Genomic DNA, 21,946 nt, shown 5'->3' on the forward strand with positions numbered 1-21,946 from the left:
AATCAGAGCATCTCAAATTTTGGAACAAGTCACTAAAACATTCTTACATTCATTGTCCACACTATTAGTTTAGTCTTAAAATCTGTAATAGTTCTTGATATTCCTTAGAGAATCAATAGTGTATCATTTGAAATAGTAGAAAAATAACACCCTGTTCCAAAGAAAATCATGCCAACCAATTGACTATCAGGATGCTGAGTACTAGTAAGAATTATGCTTGCTTAGATTACATAGAAGGAAAAATGAGATATAAATGTTGCATGTGACTATAAATCAATGATATAGCATAACTCTAGGATACCTTTCTTTTTCATTCTGTGTTTGCTTTCTTTTCCTCGACAACTACAAAAATTATTGGGTTATAAAAGATAATACAATATAATTTTAAGATTAACATATAAACATATTTCTACTTTTAAAAGGGAGGCACTGATTTTCATTAGAATCTCAGTTTTATTTTCCTTCTGCAAAACAAAGATCTCTATAGGAATTAGGAGTAAACATTAGAAATATGTTGGATGAAGACCACTAAGCCAGTGCTACTCAAAGTTTGCTTCACAGCCTGGTTCCTGTCCCTGAACTATTACTGAGTCACAATAAAATAAGTACAGACATAGAGAAAAAAATATTTAGAAATTTTTGCAAAGTTTCTACTGAATTTGATAGTAAAAAACTGAGACTTTTGATGTAGGTTTTTTTTTTTAATTTCATTTTTTCCAGTAATTTTTTTTTGCATAAGTAATTAGAAATAAATCTTTTGGGGGCGCCTGGGTGGCACAGTCGGTTAAGCGTCCGACTTCAGCCAGGTCACGATCTCGCGGTCCGTGAGTTCGAGCCCCGCATCAGGCTCTGGGCTGATGGCTCAGAGCCTGGAGCCTGTTTCCGATTCTGTGTCTCCCTCTCTCTCTGCTCCTCCCCCGTTCATGCTCTGTCTCTCTCTGTCCCAAAAATAAATAAACGTTGAAAAAAAAAAAGGAAAGAAAGAAATCTTTTGTTCTGGGTAGTTTAGTAGATACTGGACTAAACTACTTTGGAAAAAAAGGTGCTTACATCATCCTTTCAAACTTCTTTGGAATCATCTTACATATCTAGAGCTTTGAGTGTTATAAATTGCTGTTTCTTTAGAAAGTAGACTGCTGGTTACCAGGGCCCGAGAGGTGGAGAAATGGGGACATGTTGGTCAAAGGGTGCAAACTTTCAGTTATATGATGAAGAAATTTTGAGGTACCTGGGTGGCTCAGTGGGGTAAGCCTCAGACTCTTGATCTTGGCTCAGGTCACGATCCTGCGGTTCATGGGATGGAGCCCCGTGGTGAGCTCTGTGCTGACAGCACAGAGCCTGCTGGGGTTCTCTGTCTCCCCCTCTCTCTGCCTTTTCCCCTGCTTGCACACCCTCTCTCTCAAAAACAAACAAACAAACAAATAAATAAACTTTAAAAAAGGTGAAGAAGTTTTGAGGAATCTAAGGTACAGCATGGTGATTATAGTTAATACTGTATTATATAGTTGACAGTTGCCAAGAGGGTAGAAGTTACATTTCTCACCACAAAGAAGAAATGGTAACCATGTGGTGATGGAGATGGTCATTAACTCTAGGGTGATAATCATTTCATAATATGTAAGTGTATCGAATTAACACATTGTACACCTTAAAGCTACATAATTTTCTTTGTACATCTCAAAAAAGCTGGAAAGAAAAAATCAGAATCTGAAAAAAATTCTGTTTCTGTACGCTTTCTCTGCTATTTAAAAAAAATAAATACATCCTCTGTCTGGAATGCCTTTCTACATTTTGGAAGAATTTTTAAACATTCAGTCTTTTATCAAAGTTCAGAATTGAAACCAAGCTTCTAGGGAGCATTTTACCTCTGTAACAACAAACATTTACAGACAATTGTTGTTGGAGATGGTAATAAAAAACAGAGGCCTTTTTACTTTTAGTTATAGATTAGGTCACTGACAAACATCGACTGAGTGTGTCAGGAAAAAGCTCAGCATGCTAAGTCATTAGAGTAAATATCACGTCAAAAAAAGTGAGCACAACTGCAAGTAATTGGAAACTAAGGCCATTTTATCAAGTTGACGGTGGACATCATGGCCATTTGAATTGAAAGAACATTTCAATAGTCCACAGTCATGTGGTAGGAGGTGGAGGAATGGATATATTTTATCACGAAATCTGAGATGCTTCAGTACCGGCAGATGCACTCGCAAGCCCCAGGACTTCTGTCCCAGCCATCCTCAGTCTCCAGAGACCAGGCAGCAGACCACAGGAGCTCCTGGGATATGTTTTTTTTTAAACTTTGCATCCTGCCCGCCATTCTGGTTAGCTTTTGTCATTTCCCTTCCAATCTTATGTCCCCTCTTGCTATTTTTACCTGTTTTTCCTCCTGACCCAAACTACTTATGTAAATGATCACTTTTACAGTGCCTATCTAAGGACAATAAAAACCCCTCTTTTCTTTTCTTTTCTTTTCTTTTCTTTTCCTTTTCTTTTCTTTTCTGTTTTCTTTTCTGTTTTCTTTTCTCCTCTCCTCTCCTCTCCTCTCCTCTCCTCTCTTCTTCTCTTCTCTTTTCTTTTTATTAAGTTTATTCATTTTGAGAAGGGGGAAGGGACAGAGAGAGTGAGAGAAAGAGAATTCCAAGCAGTCTCCACACTGTCATCACAGAGCCTGATGTAGGGCTCAAACTCACGAACCATGAGATCATGACCAGAGCTGGACGCTGAATGGACTAAGCCACCCATGTGCCCCCCAAACCCCTTTTTCACCCTCAAACTCTTCATTAAACCTCTTTCCCTTTCTTTGACAGAAACCCAACTCTTTCATAAGAAAGGACATGACATTGCTTGCAGGGGCTACTTTTTTCCACACTCCACATGTCAACCATCCTCCTCTACCCCTAGTGCTGCTTCCGGAGCATTACTGCATTAGCCTTTGGGAAAGATGTCCAGCACTCTGACATTATTGCATCAGATGATGGTATCCTGTAGCCTTGATTGTTATCGTCATGTACTTATTTTCTGGGTACTCACGCTCATGCCTTCCATGGTTTAGCATCTAATGTTTTTATACTCTAGTTCACACTATGCTTGACTCTTCGCTGCTCTATTCCTTGACTACTTAATCTTCGGCCACGTTAATCTACACCTTCATAATTCAATCCTATGGCCACACCTGGAACTTGTCGTCAGTTGGAACAGTCCCACCTCTGGCACATTAAATCTGAATGGCCATTTTTATCACACCTCCCCTCCCACAAACTCTCCCACTCAGTACGCTCACCAACCCTCTCCCTGACTCCACAAGGCTGGCAGCCTGGGATCCCTCTACATTCCTCTGTTGGTTCTATTTTGTCTTCTTTTCCTTCTCTGTCTTGCTTTGATGTCATGGACCCTCGTTTCAGCCGTTCTGTTGTCAGTTTTTAAAAATTCTAGTCCTATTGCCTTTCTCTCGATTCTTGTGGCACTCAATCTAGGTGCCCCATTTCTGTAGATGTAACCCAGACAGCTGAGTTATTGAAGATGATCACACAACCATACATGCTGATGGCACCATAAATTCCTGGTGCCCAAACTCAACTAGACTTTCAGTACTATGTATATTTCCCTACTGAATTTTCTCCACTCGTTCAAGTCTTTCATTTTGTTGTCCTCGCTACTGGCCAATAAATTTGCCTATTTCATCAGAGGAAAAACACAACTCCAACTTCCTGCTACCAAATCTACAAACAGAAGTCCCAGGAAAGACAATTTATTTTCCTGGTTGAAGGCCAATTCCTGCATCTGCACTCGTGATCCTGTCTCCTGCCTTCCTAGGATACCTGTTATGGGCTAAATGTTTGTGTCTCCTCAGATTCGTATGTCAAAGCCATAACCCTTGGTGTGACGGAATTAGGAGGTGAGGGCCTTTGGAAGGTAATTAGGCTTGGACGATGTCAAGAGAATTAGAGCCTCCGTGGTGGGATTAGTGCCCTTGTAAGAAAAGGATGAGACATCAGGGCTTCTTGACACCACCATTGAGGAGAAGTGAGAAGTGGCTCTCTGCAAGCCAGAAAGCAGGTCCTCACCCAGAACTAAACATGCTGAGACCTTGATCTTGACTTCCCAGCCTCCAGATCTGTGAGAAATGAATGTCTATTGTGTACACCACCCACCCTGCAGTATTTTGTTATGGCAGCCTGGGCTGACTAAGATGATACTGTTTTCTTTATCTTCAAGTCTTACTTTCCTTCTTTTATTCATCAGTCCATAAACGTATTCAATGGTCTCACATACTAAAAATTTGTCCCTCAGTCTCACACCCATGAGGTACTGTCCTTTATCACCACTGCTTTGGAAAGATTTGTCTACATTCACTACCCCTGGTTTTCAGCTCCGCACATTCTTCACACCTTTTCCATATGGCCTCTACTCTTGCCACCAGTGGAAACTGTTCTTGCCAAAGCCAGCGATGACTGACTTTCTTACTGCTGAGTCATTGAAATCTTTCCTTGTTTGACATCTCTACTCCTCTTTCCGGTGTTGACCATCCCCTTTTGATCCTTAACATCACGCCCTTTCCATTCCATCTCACCAACATTGAAATCTCAGATTCCTTTGTAGAATCCTGAAACGTTTGTACTTCTCAGGATTCTGTCTTAGATTGTCTGCTCATTTCAGTTGGCACACTTTCAATTTTTCAATGTCTCCATCATTTCCTGTTGTGGCCTTAATAACCCTCTCTCTATATGCAACTGACCCCAAAGCTCATCTTTCCAGGGGAAAACTGTCTCCTAAATTTTAGATTTGGAAATCCCTCTTCCTACAAAATGTGTCTTGGAGATACAATGGGTCCATCAGAGCACATAGTTGCAAAACTGAGCTCATGTTTTCTGTTGACCTGCTCTATCTCAACTTCCAACCCCTAGTCAAAACTGGAAATCTGAGCATCATCCTTGACTGCTCCTGTTCCTTTACTTTAGAATTCCTAGATATGGATCAATTCATCACTTTTTTCTTTATTACCTCTATTACTCACCTAATTCAGTCTATCATCTTATTTTCATTCACCTCACAGGGAATCTCCTTTCCCCTAGCCAGAACTTATCTCTAGTCTCTTCAACTTATTCTCCACATCACAGACAGGGATTTTCCCAAAATGCAAATCTTATGCATATGCTACTACTATGCTTATGAGTGTTAAATGGTTTTTTATTACCCTGAAAGTCCAAATTCTTTAACAAGGTTCATATGATCCTTTTCCTTCTGAGCTCCCTACCATTCTTCTGTTTGCCTTTTAACGTCCCAACCATTTAGATTTTGAACTCTCTTCTCTCTCCCTCTCCCCTTACTCTAAGTCTTTGCAGGCCTCTTCCTTCTGTCTTGAGTTTTCCACGACCCACTCCCACCCCTGCCCCCACCTCAACTCACCAGGTACTACTTCTGGCTAAATTATACATACAACTGAAGTCTCGCTTAGGCATAACTTCCTTTGGGAAGCTTTTTCTCTTCCTAGAACTAGTTTGGGGATTCGCCTTTTTGCTTCCACTGCAATTCATTTTACTTTTCATAATACTTGTCACATTCTATTGTACTTCTTTAAATTGTACTTTTCTATTTTTGACTTTTTATTCCCCATTAGCCTGTCAGCTCCATTAGGGCAAGAATTGTTTGTTTTGACTCTAATGCTCTGGTACATTGGAAGCTCTAATAATTATTCAATATATGAATGCAGGAAGAAAAGAATAGGAAGATGCAGACAGAATAAAGCCAACGGAGGCAAGGAACTTAGGAGATCAAAACCAAATATGTAAATCAAGTTCAGGAACTTAAGAAATTACAATCAGAAAAGTTAGAAGAGGTAGCCCTTCAGGCCCTCAGGTTTAATATGATGGAGATGAAAATGCAGATTCCTTGGTGTCCTTATATGTCTTGTCTGCACTTGGCCATATCATTTCCATTTGGTTTAGTCCCTATATGATCTGTCCACCTACTTCTCCAAGGAGTCTTTTGACAGTGTCCAGGTGCATAGTTCTTCGAAATTTTACCTTTGTTGTTATCACTAAGCATGCCCTGTGAAACAGCTTTGGCTGGTTACCTAGGCATGGCCTCTATCCTCTGAAGTTCATACTCAGTCAAACACAAAGCACAAACATTTCATTGAGAAAATATAAAATGAAGACTAAATAACATTTATTTAATAAATGTATACAAGGAACTTTATTTAATAAACGTATAATTGTGTCAAGTGCCAAGAGGGAAGGAATCACAGGTGTTGCATAATTTAACTCACCACCCCTCAAAGTGATACATAACTATCCTCAAAAGTGTCACATGACTATGTAAATCCACTAGACTTCTCCTAAAATTTTCCTATATGCTCCCGTCCTCCAGCCTACCAGTTAGCTGGCTAAAGCAAGTTGAAATCTCTCATATAAACCAATTTATGGGAATCCTGTCACCCAGGTTATCGAAATTTACAAAAGGATTAAAAAAAAACATTTAGACTCAAACTTATATGCTACTACACCACTAAGTTCTAAGTTGTAGGTTTGAAATTGGAAGAACTAATACAAATATTTCTTTTTTTAATTTTTTTTTCAACGTTTATTTATTTTTGGGACAGAGAGAGACAGAGCATGAACGGGGGAGAGGCAGAGAGAGAGGGAGACACAGAATCGGAAACAGGCTCCAGGCTCTGAGCCATCAGCCCAGAGCCTGACGCGGGGCTCGAACTCACGGACCACGAGATCGTGACCTGGCTGAAGTCGGACGCTTAACCGACTGCGCCACCCAGGCGCCCCAAATATTTCAAAAACATCAAAATTAAGAATTTCTGTGCATCAAAGGAAACATGCAACAAGAGTGAAAAGACAATCTATGGAACAGGAGAAAACATTTGCAAATCATATGTCCAACAAGGGATTATCCAGAATATATAAATAACTGCTATAATTCAACACCATCAAAAAACCTTATTTCAAAATGGGAAAGGACCTCAACAGACATTTCTCTAAAGAGGATATGCAAATGGCCAACAAGTGTTTGAAAAGATGCACATTATTCATCATTAGGGAAATGCAAATTAAAACCACAGTGAGATATTACCTCATACCCACCAGGGTGGCTCCTATCAAAAAACCAGAAAATAACAAGTGTCGGTTAGGATATGGAGATATTGAAGTTTGCACATTGTTGATGGGAATATAAAATGATGCAGGGGGTGTGGAAAACTTCATGATATTTGCTCAAAAAATTAAAAATAGAATTACTATATGATCGTCCATCCCACTTTTGGGTATAAATGCAAAAAAAAAAAATTGAAAGCAAGTTCTCAAAGAGCTATTTGTATATTCATGTTAACATGAATTGTTAACAAGCAGCATTGTTCATAATAGCTAAAAGGTAGAACAACCCAATTGCTAATTGGTGGATAAATGGATAACAAAATGTGGTATCACATACAATGGAAAATTATTCAGTCTTAAAAAGAAAGAAAATTCTGGCATATGCTATGGTATGAATGAACCTTGAGGACATTATGCTAAGTGAAATATGCCAGTCACAGAGAGGCAAATATTGTATGATTTCACTTACATGAGGTACCTAGACTAGTCAAATTCATAGAGACAGACAGTAGAATGATGGTCACCAAGGGTTGGTAAAGGGGAATGGACGTTTGTTGTGTAATGTATATAGAGTTGCGGTTTTGCAAGATGAAAAGAATTCTGGAGATTGGCTGTACGACAGTGTGAGTGTATTTAGCACTCCTGAACTGTACACATTAAAATGGTTCTGATGATAAATTTTATGGTATGCATATTTTACTACAATTAGAAAAATTTCAAATATTTTCAGAATGGTTATAGATGTGTTCCTCTATTAAAACATGTGGATATTAGAGAATTGCATATAGACATTAAGCAATGAATTAAAGCTTCCTATATCCACTTTGCCATGAAAAAAATCACAAGGTTTTAGAAGATAAAATATTGAATTTTGGTAAGTAATCTAACTGATTCATCATTTTTGAAAATAGAAAAAAATAAAAATTAAAACTTCTATGTACCTATTATAAATGATACAAAATATTGTGATACTATTCTACTACTCAGAAAATAAATGTAGAATATTATTTGATATGCATTGTATTTAATCTTTATCAGAATTATAACCATACTTAATTCAACTTTTTGTTTTCTGGAAATTATGGAATTTTATTATAACCAAACTTTAACAATGAATGAATGAGTTCGCTGAGAAAAATTAGTGGGAACTTATTTGTCAGGTATACAAGTAAAGTGAAATTTAAGATTCACGTAGTTGTCAGAGAACACCAGTTATCTAAGATTTGCATTAATCTACTGTAACTATTTAGGTGCCTATCACCTTAATTCTTGTGCAATAGAATGTCCTGCATTCAGCAACCTCCAAGATGGCCAGCAGTCTTGGAGTCCTGACATTCATGTCCATGTATAACCTCCTTTCCTTGAGGATGGACTTCTAATGAACAGAATAAAGCAGATGTAATGGGATGTCACTTGCTAGATTTGGTTACAAGAAGACTGTGGTATCCATTTTGGGTGCTTTCTTTTTCTGTCTCTCTATCTGTGCTTCTTTTTCCCTCTCTCTGACTCTCTCTGTCCTTTCTCAGGGAAAGTAAGCTATAGTGTTGTGAGGAGCCCTATGGTAAAGCCCACACAAAAAGGAAGTGATATCTGGAGAGAAGAACCAAGGAGGATCTGAGGTCTGCCAAAAGCCGCATAAGTGAGCTCAAAAGTAGATCTTTCCAGAGTTGAGATGACTTTAGCCCTGGCCAATACATTGATTGCAACTTTGTGAGAGACCCTGACTCAGAGACACCCAGCCAAGCTGTGTCTGGATTACTGATTCACATAAGCTGTGAGATATTAAATGTCTCTTGTTTAAAGCTGCTAAATTTTGCTATAATTTGTTACATAGTGATAGATAATACTATGATAGATAGATAGCCAAATGCATCAAATATAATAAGCTTTAAAGGTAATGTTTTACATATAATTTTCACGTATTTTAATGTAAAACATGTATACATACTAGGATTTTCTTTGCCATGGTTTCTATCCTCTCTTGTCCCAAAACCCATACTATATTAGGTTGATCTAACTTCTGATGTTTGGATCACACAAGTCCAGCCTGATTTGACCGACACATTATTCTAGCATTATCTATCATCTTTTCAGTGTTCTTTTTTTTTTTTTTTCTTTTTTTCTCTTCTCAATCTGAATTAAAAATTTTTTCCCCAATCTTCCTCCAAATCTTTGGGAGTATCAGGAGGAAAATGTACATATTTATGAGCTATGGAGTGCTTGAGTAGATGGTGTAGTTAATAAGAGCGATTCCATTTGGTGGCTGGGTTTTCAAATGCATCAATCAGGGCAAGAGTTACTCTTTGGCTTCTATTCAGAATCTGACTATTTCTCATCACCCAAAATCACTATCATTGCTTATCAGGATTATGCCAATAGCCCTCTAATTGGTGTTTGTCCTTATACCATTACCTTCCTTACTTTTTTACTTACATGGAATCCAGAACGATCCTGTTAAACTACAAGTCACCTCACATCTCCCTTCTGCTCAAAATACTTAAACTGCTCCTTATTTCACTCAGAGCAGAAGGCATCAGAATGTCCCCAAGTGTGCCCTAGCTCCAATCTTTTAACCTTGTAATCCACGAACTCCTTCTCTATACCACTAGTCCCTGCCCCACTCCAGCCACACTGTTCTCTTAATTCCAATTTTCTAGAAACACTCTTACATTAGGGTTTTGGTTCTAGTTATTTCCTCTGTTTGAAATATTCTTTGCCCAGATACGGTCCTGGCTAATTTATTACATCCTTGAATTCTCAGCTCACAATTTCACCTTCTCAGAGAGACATACTTTGACCTCTATCAAATATTGTAATGATCTACCCCCTCCCCAGGCTTCAGAATTCACCATTGTTTATCATCTTCTAATCTACTAAATACATGACTTGTTCTTTGTTATAGTTATGGCTGGTCTGTCTCCACTAGACTCTAAACTTCGTGAAAAAAGGAGTCTCTTCTTTGTTTTTGAATCTCAATCTCGTTGATCATTATCAGGTATATAGTAGGCAACAAATAAATATATATTGAGTGGGCACTCAAAAATATATAAATAAATATTTATTGAATTGAATTGTGAACCGACTGGAATTGATTTACCCTTTTAGCTCTTGAAGTATGAAAAGTGGTAACAAAGTGTTAATGATACATAAGTAGAAATGCTAAAAATTTATAGCTATGGAATAAATGAAAACACTCGAGCAGCAGAGTCCTTGTTTTCCCTCAAAAAAGTAACCTGATGGAGCATATTAACAAATAGGGACATGATTTATTCATTACCATTTGCAGCATCTTGACTGAGAAAATTAAATTGTTTTGTGGATGCTTGATACACTCTGAGACCTTTTCAATTTCTTCACTGTTCTTCACTTGTTAATTTTTCTTGTTTTCTTTAAAGGATTGTAGGCAAGTAAGCAATATTCTGCTTCTTTGGCAAATAATTGATCATTTGGCCTCTCGAACTCCTTCATGGAATGTGTCTCTACAGGTTTACTTAGCATCCTGAATGCGGTGATGGAATTAGAGAATGATTTCTTACTGGAAACCATAAAAAATAAATAAAATAAGAGTAAATGCTTCTTATTTTGGCTACAGTGCAAGATGAAAGAGATGACCAGCAAAAGGCACTTTCCAACATCACTTTTTAAAAATATATTTCACTGATCTTCATTGTCTTAGGGGAAAAATGCTTTGCAACTCATCCTTTCTGTTGCTGTTCCTGTCAGCACTAATATAAAATCACAGATTTAAAATAGAAAAGGCACATCATGTCTCTAATTTTTAAATGAGAGAGTAGATTATGAAAATCAAAATTAAATTTCCTTGCACTTAATATTAGGTAAAGCATTATTCAAACATCATAGATCAGATCCTTTCTAAAATATCTTTACAATATAAATTTGCATGTAATAGAAAATATTTCCCAAACCTAGCTTCAGGATCTAATAATTGTGAGCAACAATGTCTACCACAAGCAAATTCTACACAAGGAGTTAGCAAATTTCTGGCTTTTTTTTTTTTTTTATAAATAAAAGTTTTTTGGATCATATCTGTGTCCATTCTTCTGTGTATTGTCTGTGGCTGCTTTTGTGCTACAACAGCAGAGTTGAACAGCTGTGATAGAAATTGTATGGCCTGTAAACTTAAAATATGTACTATCTGGCTCTTTATAGAAAAAAAAATTATGCTGACCCCTGTTCTAGACAAATAAGAAATTGGGGCAAGTCCTTATATTTCATTACACTGAAGTTAACCTCCATGTTCACGTCCATCTTTTAAGAGGGAGAAAGAACTTGGAGAGATTTCAGAGTTCTGTGGATGACTGTAGTTAGTCTGAACTGACCAAGAAAAAACAGAAGGAACTATTGGGCCACAGGAGCTGCTCAAGCTCACCATGTTCACGTTCCTGTGTGATCCCACATGTCCTCTTCCACATCCTCTCTCTAAGTGCCTGAGATGCCTGAGTCTTCCTTGAGGTCTTGCCATTAACAGAAATGTTTACCTCTCTGTCATGACTTTTGACTTCACTTTCTTTCCTAAACCGGTCTTTCTTCAGATTGTGGTTGGGTGTACCTGTTCACTGGCTTGGCCTATATGCATGCTATGAGGCTCTTACCTCTTTTGCCCTCCATTTGCGGTGCCAAGATTCTGGCTGTTAGCCTTGATTCTCCATTTTGTTATTAAAAATTTTTTTTAATGTTTATTGTTTATTTTTGAGAGAGAGAGGCAGACAGACAGACCGTGAGCAGGGGAGGGGCAGAGAGAGAGGGGCACCCGGAATCTGAAGCAGGATCCAGGTTCTAGGCCATCAGCACAGAACCTGACATGGGGCTCAAACGCATAAACCATCAGATCATGACTTGAGCCACAGTTGGATGCTCAACTTACTGTGATACCCAGGCACCCCACTGACCCTCCATTCTTAAACTTCAGAAACATTTTCCAACTTCTCATTCTTAGATTCCTTTCTCAGGTTGCCCATCCTGTTCTGATGCCTGATCAAACAAGAAACAGTAAGTAATAAAGGATTCAGCATGTTGATACATCTAAGAGGACACTGTAGGAAATAATAGGAACCAGAGGGGAATCTGAAGGGAAGATGGTGAATAGAAAAGTACGACTGCTAAATTCTTAAATTCCGTTACTTTTCTCCAAATGGAGAAGGGCAATCAGTTGTTTTGCATATCTACAGAGAGATAGGTGTGGAAAAAATCATGGTAAATATAAGGATTGGGATAAAACAGTAAAAAATAATTTTGTCAAGAGTCACAAAATTTCAAGATGGAAAAATTCTATAAACCAGATAGAGCTCAATATCTTGGAGGGTACTCAGGAAGATACTGAAACTTAAAATCTGGGATAATATTGATGACCTATAAAGATTTCCTTGAATTGTATGATTGAAACAATAGCTCTCGTGTCATTTTCACTGAGAAAAGGCTAGAGGCAAAGTAGAAAAACCATTATTGCACAGTATTTAAAAGAAACAATTACCACGAAAAAATACAGTTTGATGAACAAACTATTTAGTCTTTTCCTTTAAGGAATGTAATCTTCAGGTTATACTTACTCAGATGGGATTTTTTTTTTTTTACTCTAGAATAACAAAAACAACTTCCTGTATTTTTCAAGTACTTTTATGGTTTTATTTTTGCTTTCTAGCGTTTAATCCACATAAGATCTACTTTGTTTTGCGGTAGGAACCTACGTCCTTTTTCAAATATTTAGCTAGTTTTTCTTACCTGCTTATTGAATGCCTCATTCTTATCCACTGATATTAAATACTGACTGTAGAGTATGTGTAACTCCCTGTGTTATTCATGGACTCTGCACAGATTAGCCAGTCTGGATAAAACTTCATATATGTCCACAATACTCAGTTTACATTTTGAGACTGTGTATTTTACTATTTTTTCTTTTTTAGCATTTATTCATTATTGAGAGATAGAGAGAGACAGAGAATGAGCAGGGGAAGGGCAGAGAGAGGGGGAGACACAGAATTCAAGGCAGGCTCCAGGCTCTGAGCTGTCAGCACAGAGCCCTATGTGGGGCTCGAACTCACAAACTGTGAGATCATTACCTGAGCCAAAGTCAGACGCCCAACCGACTGAGCCACCCAGGCGCCCCTATTTTACTATTTGCTATAGAAGGTCTTTATTGTTTTGCTGAAAAGAATCCTGGATATTGTCTTATTTATATTCTTGATTGATTTTATAATACATATAATCCGATTTTGTAAAATACACACACATATTTCATATACACATTGTGTATGGTGTTTATAAATGCTCTGAAAAAAAGATCTTGCAGGCAAACATCAATCTGGTAACATTGGCTCTCTCAAGGAGAAGGAAGGGATGATGGGTTAGAGAATGCATGGGTCATGATTACAGGGATGATGGGGGCAATCATCTGACTCAGATTCAGATGCCAGGAAAGGCATTTTAGGAGCAGTCATTTGTATAGAATTTGAAGACATATACGAACTAGTCATGTGGAGAAGGAAAGGAGATCATTTGAAGTAGAGGAAACAAATCATATGCAAGGTGATGTCTTCGGGGGATTGCTAGCTATTCAGAAAGATTTTAGCACTGAGGAATGGCTGAAGCTTTGGTTGAATGCTTGGTCAAAGGTCACAGAATAAAGGACAATCATGCCTAAATTAGTAGCTTGAACTTTTGTGACCATTTGGATAAATCAATGAAAATTTTAAAACAAGGCATTGTAATAATCAAGTTTTTATCTTTAAAATGTCACTCTGACATCCAGATGTAGGTTTGAAGAAAGCACCCAGGACATTCCATAGAGCTTCTACAATAATCTATGTGTAGATCATTTAAACCTTGGCGTTCATGTGGCCCAGTCTCTTTGTGATAGCACAGTCAAATAAACACACATTTTGGAGCCAATGATATTTAAATGCAATATAAGACTTTATTAAAATTTCAGGAATGGTGTTATAAAAATCTTTTTTCCCCATCCATCTTTCTATCTCTCTCAAACCCTACGACTATAACCAAAACTTTCTTCCATCTTCACTTCAGGTGTGGGCTCCAGGACTTTTTCCCCACCTCTGTTCTTGCTTTCCTGAAGGTGTGCTTTCTCCCTATTACTTTTCTTTCCCTGGCTCCTGTTTCTGGTTATTTTCAATGTTCTACTCTTTTGGTTCATTACCACTATGGGCATAGCAACTGGCTCTTAAGTATTTCCTGTAAGGAGGAGGGAGATACACTGAAAAGACTCATATATAAATCATGTTTATCTTTGTTAAACAGGAGCATTGTGTTTGGAGACTATTTTCACATAGTGATTATAGGGATAGAGAGGAAGGGATAGATGTTACAATAATATGGGAAATAGCATAAAAACAATTGACCACTGAGAGGGAAAGAGTGGATGCTGTCGAGAAATATCCTCCATGTTTCTAGCTGGGAAGACAGGATAATTGGGGGGTACCTTTGACTAAGTTAAGAGGATGCCACAAGAGAAGAAATGTTAGGGGATACATCATAAATGCATCTTTCTGAAGGCCGATGTTGAAGTGTTTTAGGTTACCCAATAAGAGCTCTCCAGAGACAGATGGATAAATGAGATTGTGTCTTAGAAGTATGCATTTGAGAGTCATCATTGCAAAGGTAATAGTTTAACCAGAGAATAAGGCTCAGAGGCCTGAGGGCAAAATGGTAGATAAAGGATAAGATGGAAGACAGACAGCTTTTAAAACACTGAAAAAGTTAGAACAGACAGGAAATGAAGCAGGTATAGCAAGTGTCAAATACTATAGACAGGTTGGAAAATATATGAACTGAGCATTGGAAGTAGCCAGAAATGGGCTTAAGAATTCTCCATTACATTTGACTCTACTAACAGCCATTTCAGTGAAGATGGGGACTGGAGGCTGGTTGCCATAAGGATATTGAATACTGTTTCAATAATTTTGCTTATAAGGACAGTTAGTGAGTTGAAATGGGAATTTAGGAGTGGGCTGACCTTAGGTCCTAGGTAAAAGAGGCTGTGTGGATGAGTAGCCTCTTTTCAAGAGGACAAAAAGAGAAGTCTCATCTTAACGGGAAGCCAGGTTTAAGATAGAGTAAGCAAATTGGGGGAGAGCTGAGTAAAGAGTTTCAGTGAACGGGGAATTTATTTACAGTAGAAGAAGGGTTCCAGATGGCACTGTGGAAAGAATTCAGTATGATTATCCAGCCATATGTGCTAGGAACTGTGAGATGGTAGGGAAAGAAGACATTGTTTCTGCCTCCAAGAAGCTAACAGTCCAGTAGAGATCCTCATTTGAATATTTGGAAAGAGCCTAGTACATGTAGGAGGCACTGTTCTAGGCACTAAGGATACATTAGGGGTACAAAACAAGGTCAAGGCCCTCAGAGAAATTGTATTCCAGTGCAGACAGACGTACAAACACATTCTTGAACCACTTAAAGAATTATGGTAACTGCCTTGCCCCATAGAATTGACAGTTTCTTCCATTTCTGCTTCTGTTAAGCCAAGGGAAAAAAATGAAGGGAGTTGTCAATTCTACAGGCCAAGGCAGCTAAGAGGAGGCAGGTGGTGATTCTCCTTTGCAGAGAAGGGCATGGTGATTGAGACTGGCCTGCAAAGGAGAGTGGGTGCTTACAAGTACCTAGGGAAAGGCCCGATAGGCCTAGGGAGCAATGGGAGCAAAAGCCAAGAGGTTGACAGGAAAGTGAAGTGTAAATGGCAGATGACTCATAGGAGAGGAAGCAGAGAGAACGGTGAGGATTAGGATGTGAGAGGACCGACCACTGCTGGAACGTGTATTTTGGGTGGAGGCCAAGGATGGCCAGAATGAAAAGCACTGTGGGATTAAGTGGTCCCAAAGTTCTGAAAGACTCTGGCTTCAGAGTGCTGTTCACCCTGGTACAGAGGGGCACCGATGGGTGCTGCACCCTGTGGCCTGGCCCAGTCAGCAGGTTTGGTCAGGGTTCCAAAAGGAATGCCTGGGGAAAGTACGTTGTGCCTCTGTTGAGCTTGGCTCAGCTTGGCTGGAAGGACAGTGGTGAAGTGAGATCTCAGGCGTGATGGATGCATAGGGGAAGTGAAAGTTTCCACTGGGCCTCACGGATGTGCAGGTGTGTGGAGGCATTTGGGCAGAAACTTCCATAGGTCCCCAACCAGGAGACATCAACAGAAGCAGGGGAGACTTATGTCCCTGTGAGGTCCAGTTCTTGTCCAAAATGAAGGGAGTCAGAATCCATGAACTTTTAGGTTCTTTTTAACACTGGAATTGTAAGACTTGGGAAGAGATAAGGAAATGTGCCTTCCTTGTTTTTCCTCAGTTTACTTTGGAATAACTCTTTTCTTACAAAAACCTTTTAGTAAAGGACTCGACGCACAATAGAAACTCAATCAATGGGTAGTTGATTGACTCATTTTATTTTGGCAGGAAATTGTATTCTTCATATTAAAAGGTAAACCAGGTCGCATGAGAGCTCCAGGTGCAAATAATACAAGCTGCATTTGCATTATCATTTTTTTCTCTTTTTATGCTTCATTTTGGTTGCCTGACTACAAATGCTTTCAATTTTTACTCTGATTTTTCAGCTCGTAAATCAGCATACAAATGAACCTACACCCAAAGATCTGGGTTCTGTAAGCAGTAGGGCTGGCGGTAAGCATTTTTATGAAGCTTTCCAAATGTAAGAATATTTATTGCCCTGAAATCTACCATTATTTTGTTCAAATAAATGCTAGAGCATCAACAGAAAGCTCAAGAGATGATAAAATATCAGGCAAACTACATGTATGCTCTAAATTTCTGTGTTTGGAAAGAATGACTCCCTGTCATTTTCTCATATTTACAGTGATTTTCTTTTCCCATTGATCTTCCCCTTCTATGGTTCCAGCATTCCTTTGACCCAGCGTGATTCCCCTTTTATTAATGTTTACCCTCCTTCCTATTGAGAGTCAGCTGTGATTTCGTCCATCCCTTCTTCATTTCTCTGTAGGTAATATCCGCATTGACCAAAAATACACCCCAATCCTGACTCAGGGAGCCCCCCCCCTGGACACCACCCTCTTATGGAAAACTCGACTAGTGCTCCTTGATTGCACTGCCATTTGTCATTATCCTTTGTTTACAGACTTTGAGCCAGTTTTCAATCCATGTGACAACACTTCTGTCCAAATCAATTAGTATTAATTTTTCAAGTCAGATTTTGCAAGGCACCGCGTCAAATGGATTACGGAGGTCCAGGCATATTACATCCACACGTTCCCTTCAGCCAGTGATTTTGTAATTAGATTTTTTTTTTTTTTAAAGTAGGGGGGGTGCGTGGTGGGTAGGGAGGAGATCAAGTTCCCAGGGCTAGCTGTCCCTGAGCCGCCTCCCCGCGCAGTGAAAATTCGTGCGGCCAAGTCCGGATGCAGGCGCAAGTGTAATGCACACAGTGAGCTGGAGGTTTTTTTACTGGCACGGAGATCCAGCTGCTCACATTCCTCACACCATATTGTCTAATGAAGCGGCCCCTCTTTCAGCAGCTCCAGCCGGGAGTCTTTGAGTCATTTCTGATCCTCTTTTATCCTTTGATCAACATTTGATCTGTGGAACGAAGCCAAATTGTGAGCGTCCGCCCCACTCTCTCTCCTCCCTGCCCTCTGTGGTTGATGCTCCCGCAGCCCTGAACTCCTCTCTAACCAGCTGCACCTCTGCTGCTCTTTATTCTTTGGGAGAAGGGTCGCTCAGCTGTTTCAAATGGTTTTAGAATCAGCTGGTCGGGTCGCCCCTGGCGCGGGGGACACAGGCGTCGTTACCCAGGCGCGGCACGTCCTTAAACGAGATTGTTCAGAAAGAAGCCTTGGCTGCTGTTGTTCCTCGTCTTCTGCAGCGGGCCGAGAGCAAAGCCTAGCTCTCTGGAATTCACTGCCGTACTTTAAGCCTGATGACACTTTATAAAAATCCAGCGGGTTTTGCGTGCAGTGGTCGAGGTAAAGGGGCGGGCAGATGCTAGTGGCCTTTCGTGTAATCAGTGGGTTTTGTAGCATTTTACAAACAAAGACAGTTCTAGCTTCACTCCCTAAATCTGCCTTTATTTATATTTTATTATTATTATTGTTATTATTATTTGCAAATCACCCTAATGCAAAACTCTTAAACAGCTCAAAAAAAAATAATACTGAGGATAAAGGATTGTAAGTATTACGTTGGGCCCTTTGGATATATTTGAATGTGTCTCCTGGAATGAAAACAGCCAGCCAGCAGTTTTTACCTCCGCCTCATTTCCTCGGTGCCTTGCTCTCATCTGACTACAGTGAACTTTGCACTGGGCAGCCCTCTCAAATCTCTGTCCCCCAAAATGAATTTTACAATACTTGACCTTTTAATCCAGCAAATCAGCCCCTTCTGTAATTAAATTAAACTTTTCATGGGCTGAACCCAAGTATCAAATGTCACCTTATCTTCTGCTGCAGAAGTTGAAACAGAAACATCAGACACTGTAGACAAGATAGAGTCAAAACAGATCATTAACACCAGACTAAATGCCTTTAGACTGTTTTACAATGACTTCATGCTTAGCTGTTGAAAATAAGCCGTCAAAAACTATGTTGCTGTCTGTTCAAGGAATATAAAGTAATATACCAAATACATTTGCTTTGAAGAATGTCCGGAGCAGCTCTGAAAACGATGAACAATTTCCCATGGACATGTGAGTGCTAGAGTGAATGGGACTGCTGTTTTTGAGACAGGAAGTACTGAGTGTAGACATGGCATATGATGCTCATAAGACTGTCCTCTGCTACTAAGAGCTAATGGGAAATGAGAAAGAACCATTTAGACTATAGAGAATGAAAATAAATATTAAAAGGTATGGCCCAGACTGCCATTAAATACTAAGATGTATTTCAACTTCCTCTTAAACACTTTAAAATGCATATAATGCATTTAAATTTATAATTAAAAATTCTTTCAAAGGGTATGAATAATAAATAAAGTTCAGTCCGAATTTTCGAACTTCAAAAATAAGAGCTGTCTTAGTCTAGCCTCCGAAAGAAATTTATGCAGATCTGAGAAAACCAACAAGAAACCGGCATAAAATTTGCTGCGTTTAATCACCTTTAATGTTTTGTGAGGATCTGTTTCCTGATTAATACAGGTGCTGGGGCTCTATTGTAAGAAGATACATGTGCCGTTCTGGGAGATCAGGAAAGAGATAGCAACGCCTGGTTACAATGAACACTAAAGGAAAGAGACGGATGCAAAGCACCCAGCGCTGGCCCGCTGCGTAGTAGGTGCTCAGTAAATGCTTTCCCATCTAATAAATCCATCAGTCAGTGTGTGATCGGGTACCGTTTTTCACACAGGATGACTGGTCCGACCTCTACAACTTAAGACATCTGCCTAACTGGGTTAGTGTCTTCCTCTTTCAAGTTTAAGAGAGCACAGATGTGTTCTAGGTAAAGCTGATGCAGATTGTTTTTTCTAGTTCTCCACAATGAAAGGAGTGTGATGGGTTGGAGAGGTCGTTACGGTTGAGTAGACGGGTTTTCTCATTCAGTCCATAGTAGATATATAACTTTGCATCTCCTTGAGCTTTAACTTCTTTTTCACCTGAAAAAATGAGAATAATACCACCTACTCTGCAAGACTGTCATCAGAATTAAGGGGAGTCGTACCACTGATATACCTATCTAATTGGCCAGTTCATAGCAAATGCTCATTAAATGTAATTTTCCTTTCCTTTGAGAGAGAGAGTTGACAAGAGCTAGATAGTGTCAAGGTTCTTGCTGAATAGGCAGGAGCATGAATTTCATGGACAGAACAATACAACTGGAGACAGGGAGGGTGTAGGGGAGCCTGGAGCACAGTCTCAACCTGCCATGAGTTCAGGTTAATAGTAGAAAAATTAACCTCAAATTCCTAGTGAGGATGCCTATTCCCAATAGGGTTCATATAGAGTACATTAAAACCTTGGACTGTGAGTAACTTGTTCTGTGAGAGTTCCACAAGATGAGCAAACATTTCTAATAAATTTTAACTTGAAAATTAGTGATGTCTTACAGTACAAGTAGTATGTGATACTGAACATCACATCACAACTGAGCCAATGGTTCTTTAAATTTGCTTTGATATACAAGTGCTTTGGATTACAAGCATGTTTCCAGAACAAATTATGCTCTCAAAACCAAGGTTTTACTGCCATAATCGGTACTCAAATATTTGTGTAGGTATCAGAATCCCCTGGGAGTTTAGTAAGAAAGAGGTCCACGCTCTGTTTCTTTTCTATGAATCTAGGCTTCTGTGTTCTTTATTAGCTCCCCAGATGATTCAGAAAATCTTCAACATTTGTGAACCACTAGTATGGGTAATAAAGTTTCAGCAGTCATAACCGCAGTTTATTTTCTGGCTCCAGGAACTTCGGGAGTAGAGTGCTCCAGTCTACATTCCAGTTGTCCAACAGCGATGACTCTGACTTCTTTCCCAGGCCTCCTCCAACACCAAAGACTGTGGTCAGACTGAGTTTCAGTAGGGTAATGCTTGACCGATGGGTTATATAGGCCAATAGATTGATATTCCTTCTCCATCTCAGGTAAACAATTCTGAGAGGCATTCTTTGGACGTCTCAGGAGGTCCCAATGGAATAATGCACTGTTTTGCACAGTAGCAATCTCAGAATCATATACTCATATTGGATTTCCTCCCTTCTCTGTCCCGCATTTCCTACTACCTCACCCCTATTTCCTGGAATCATTTCACAAATGAACACCTGCACTTCAGTTCTTAGCTCAAGTGCTACTTTTGGAACAACTCAAGTTAAGACAATAATGTAGTGGCTAAAAACATGCCCAGGAGAGAGCGGCACATCCAGTTTTCAATTGGAAACCTTATAGTGCATGTGGCCAGAGAGTGAATTAAAAATGGCTGACGTCAAGAGGGCTGGGGGGGTTTTGTTCACAAGTGTGCCCAATGCCACACCATGGAAAGGAAAGGCAAGCACAAAACTGAGCCAAGTCTTCGTGGTCTGTTGGAGTGGAAAACAGGTCTGGCCCTGGATTCTCTTACACAGATGTCAACAAGAACAAATACATTACATGGGAATAGGAGACACTGAGGAATATTTGGAGAATTCCAAGAAGTGTATTCCTGGAACAAAAATGATCTCTACTTGGTAAGAATTAACCTGGCCCAAAGAGAGGCTTACTTCCCTCACTTCTGGGAAGTAATCTTCAAGCCCTTGGGATCCCCACTTCACATGGGTGTCTTTGCTTACCTGGAAACTTGAGCCATGCTGGGAAGTCTATGCTAAAAATGTGATTTATGGTGAGGGCCTTAGGCAACATAGTATCACATTACCTGTGGTGGGGCTGAAGACTAAGGTCAGCCTGGTGGAAGGTCAATCATATCTATGTCACCGAGCCACAATAAAACTCAGGACACTAAAGCCTGGGGAGCTTCCCTAGTTGACAATACCTTATTCATATTGTCTCACATCGATGCTAGAAGAAACAGGCACTGTCTACACCTGCCAGGGACAACTGGAAGCTCTGCACCTCGGTGTCGCCTAGCTCTGCTTCCTGGGACTCTTCCCTCTGCTGATTTTAACCTGTATCCTTTTGCTGTAATAATGCAGACTCATGAGGATAATGACTCTTCTAAATTCTGGGAGTCCTTCTAGCAAATTATCAAACCTGAGGATGGTCTTGGAGACCCTCGAACTTGTAGTTGTCGCTGTAAATGAGGATGGTCGTGAAGTTGCCTGAACCTTTCAGCTGGCATTAATAAGAAGAGAGAAGGCAGGGCATCTGGGTGGTTCAGCTGGTTAAGCGTCCAACTCTTGATTTTGGCTGGGGTCATGATCTCATTGTTTGT

The sequence above is a fragment of the Herpailurus yagouaroundi genome, unplaced genomic scaffold, assembly GCF_014898765.1.
Source record: "Herpailurus yagouaroundi ecotype Mexico unplaced genomic scaffold, PumYag 162, whole genome shotgun sequence".
Taxonomy (NCBI): domain Eukaryota; kingdom Metazoa; phylum Chordata; class Mammalia; order Carnivora; family Felidae; genus Herpailurus; species Herpailurus yagouaroundi.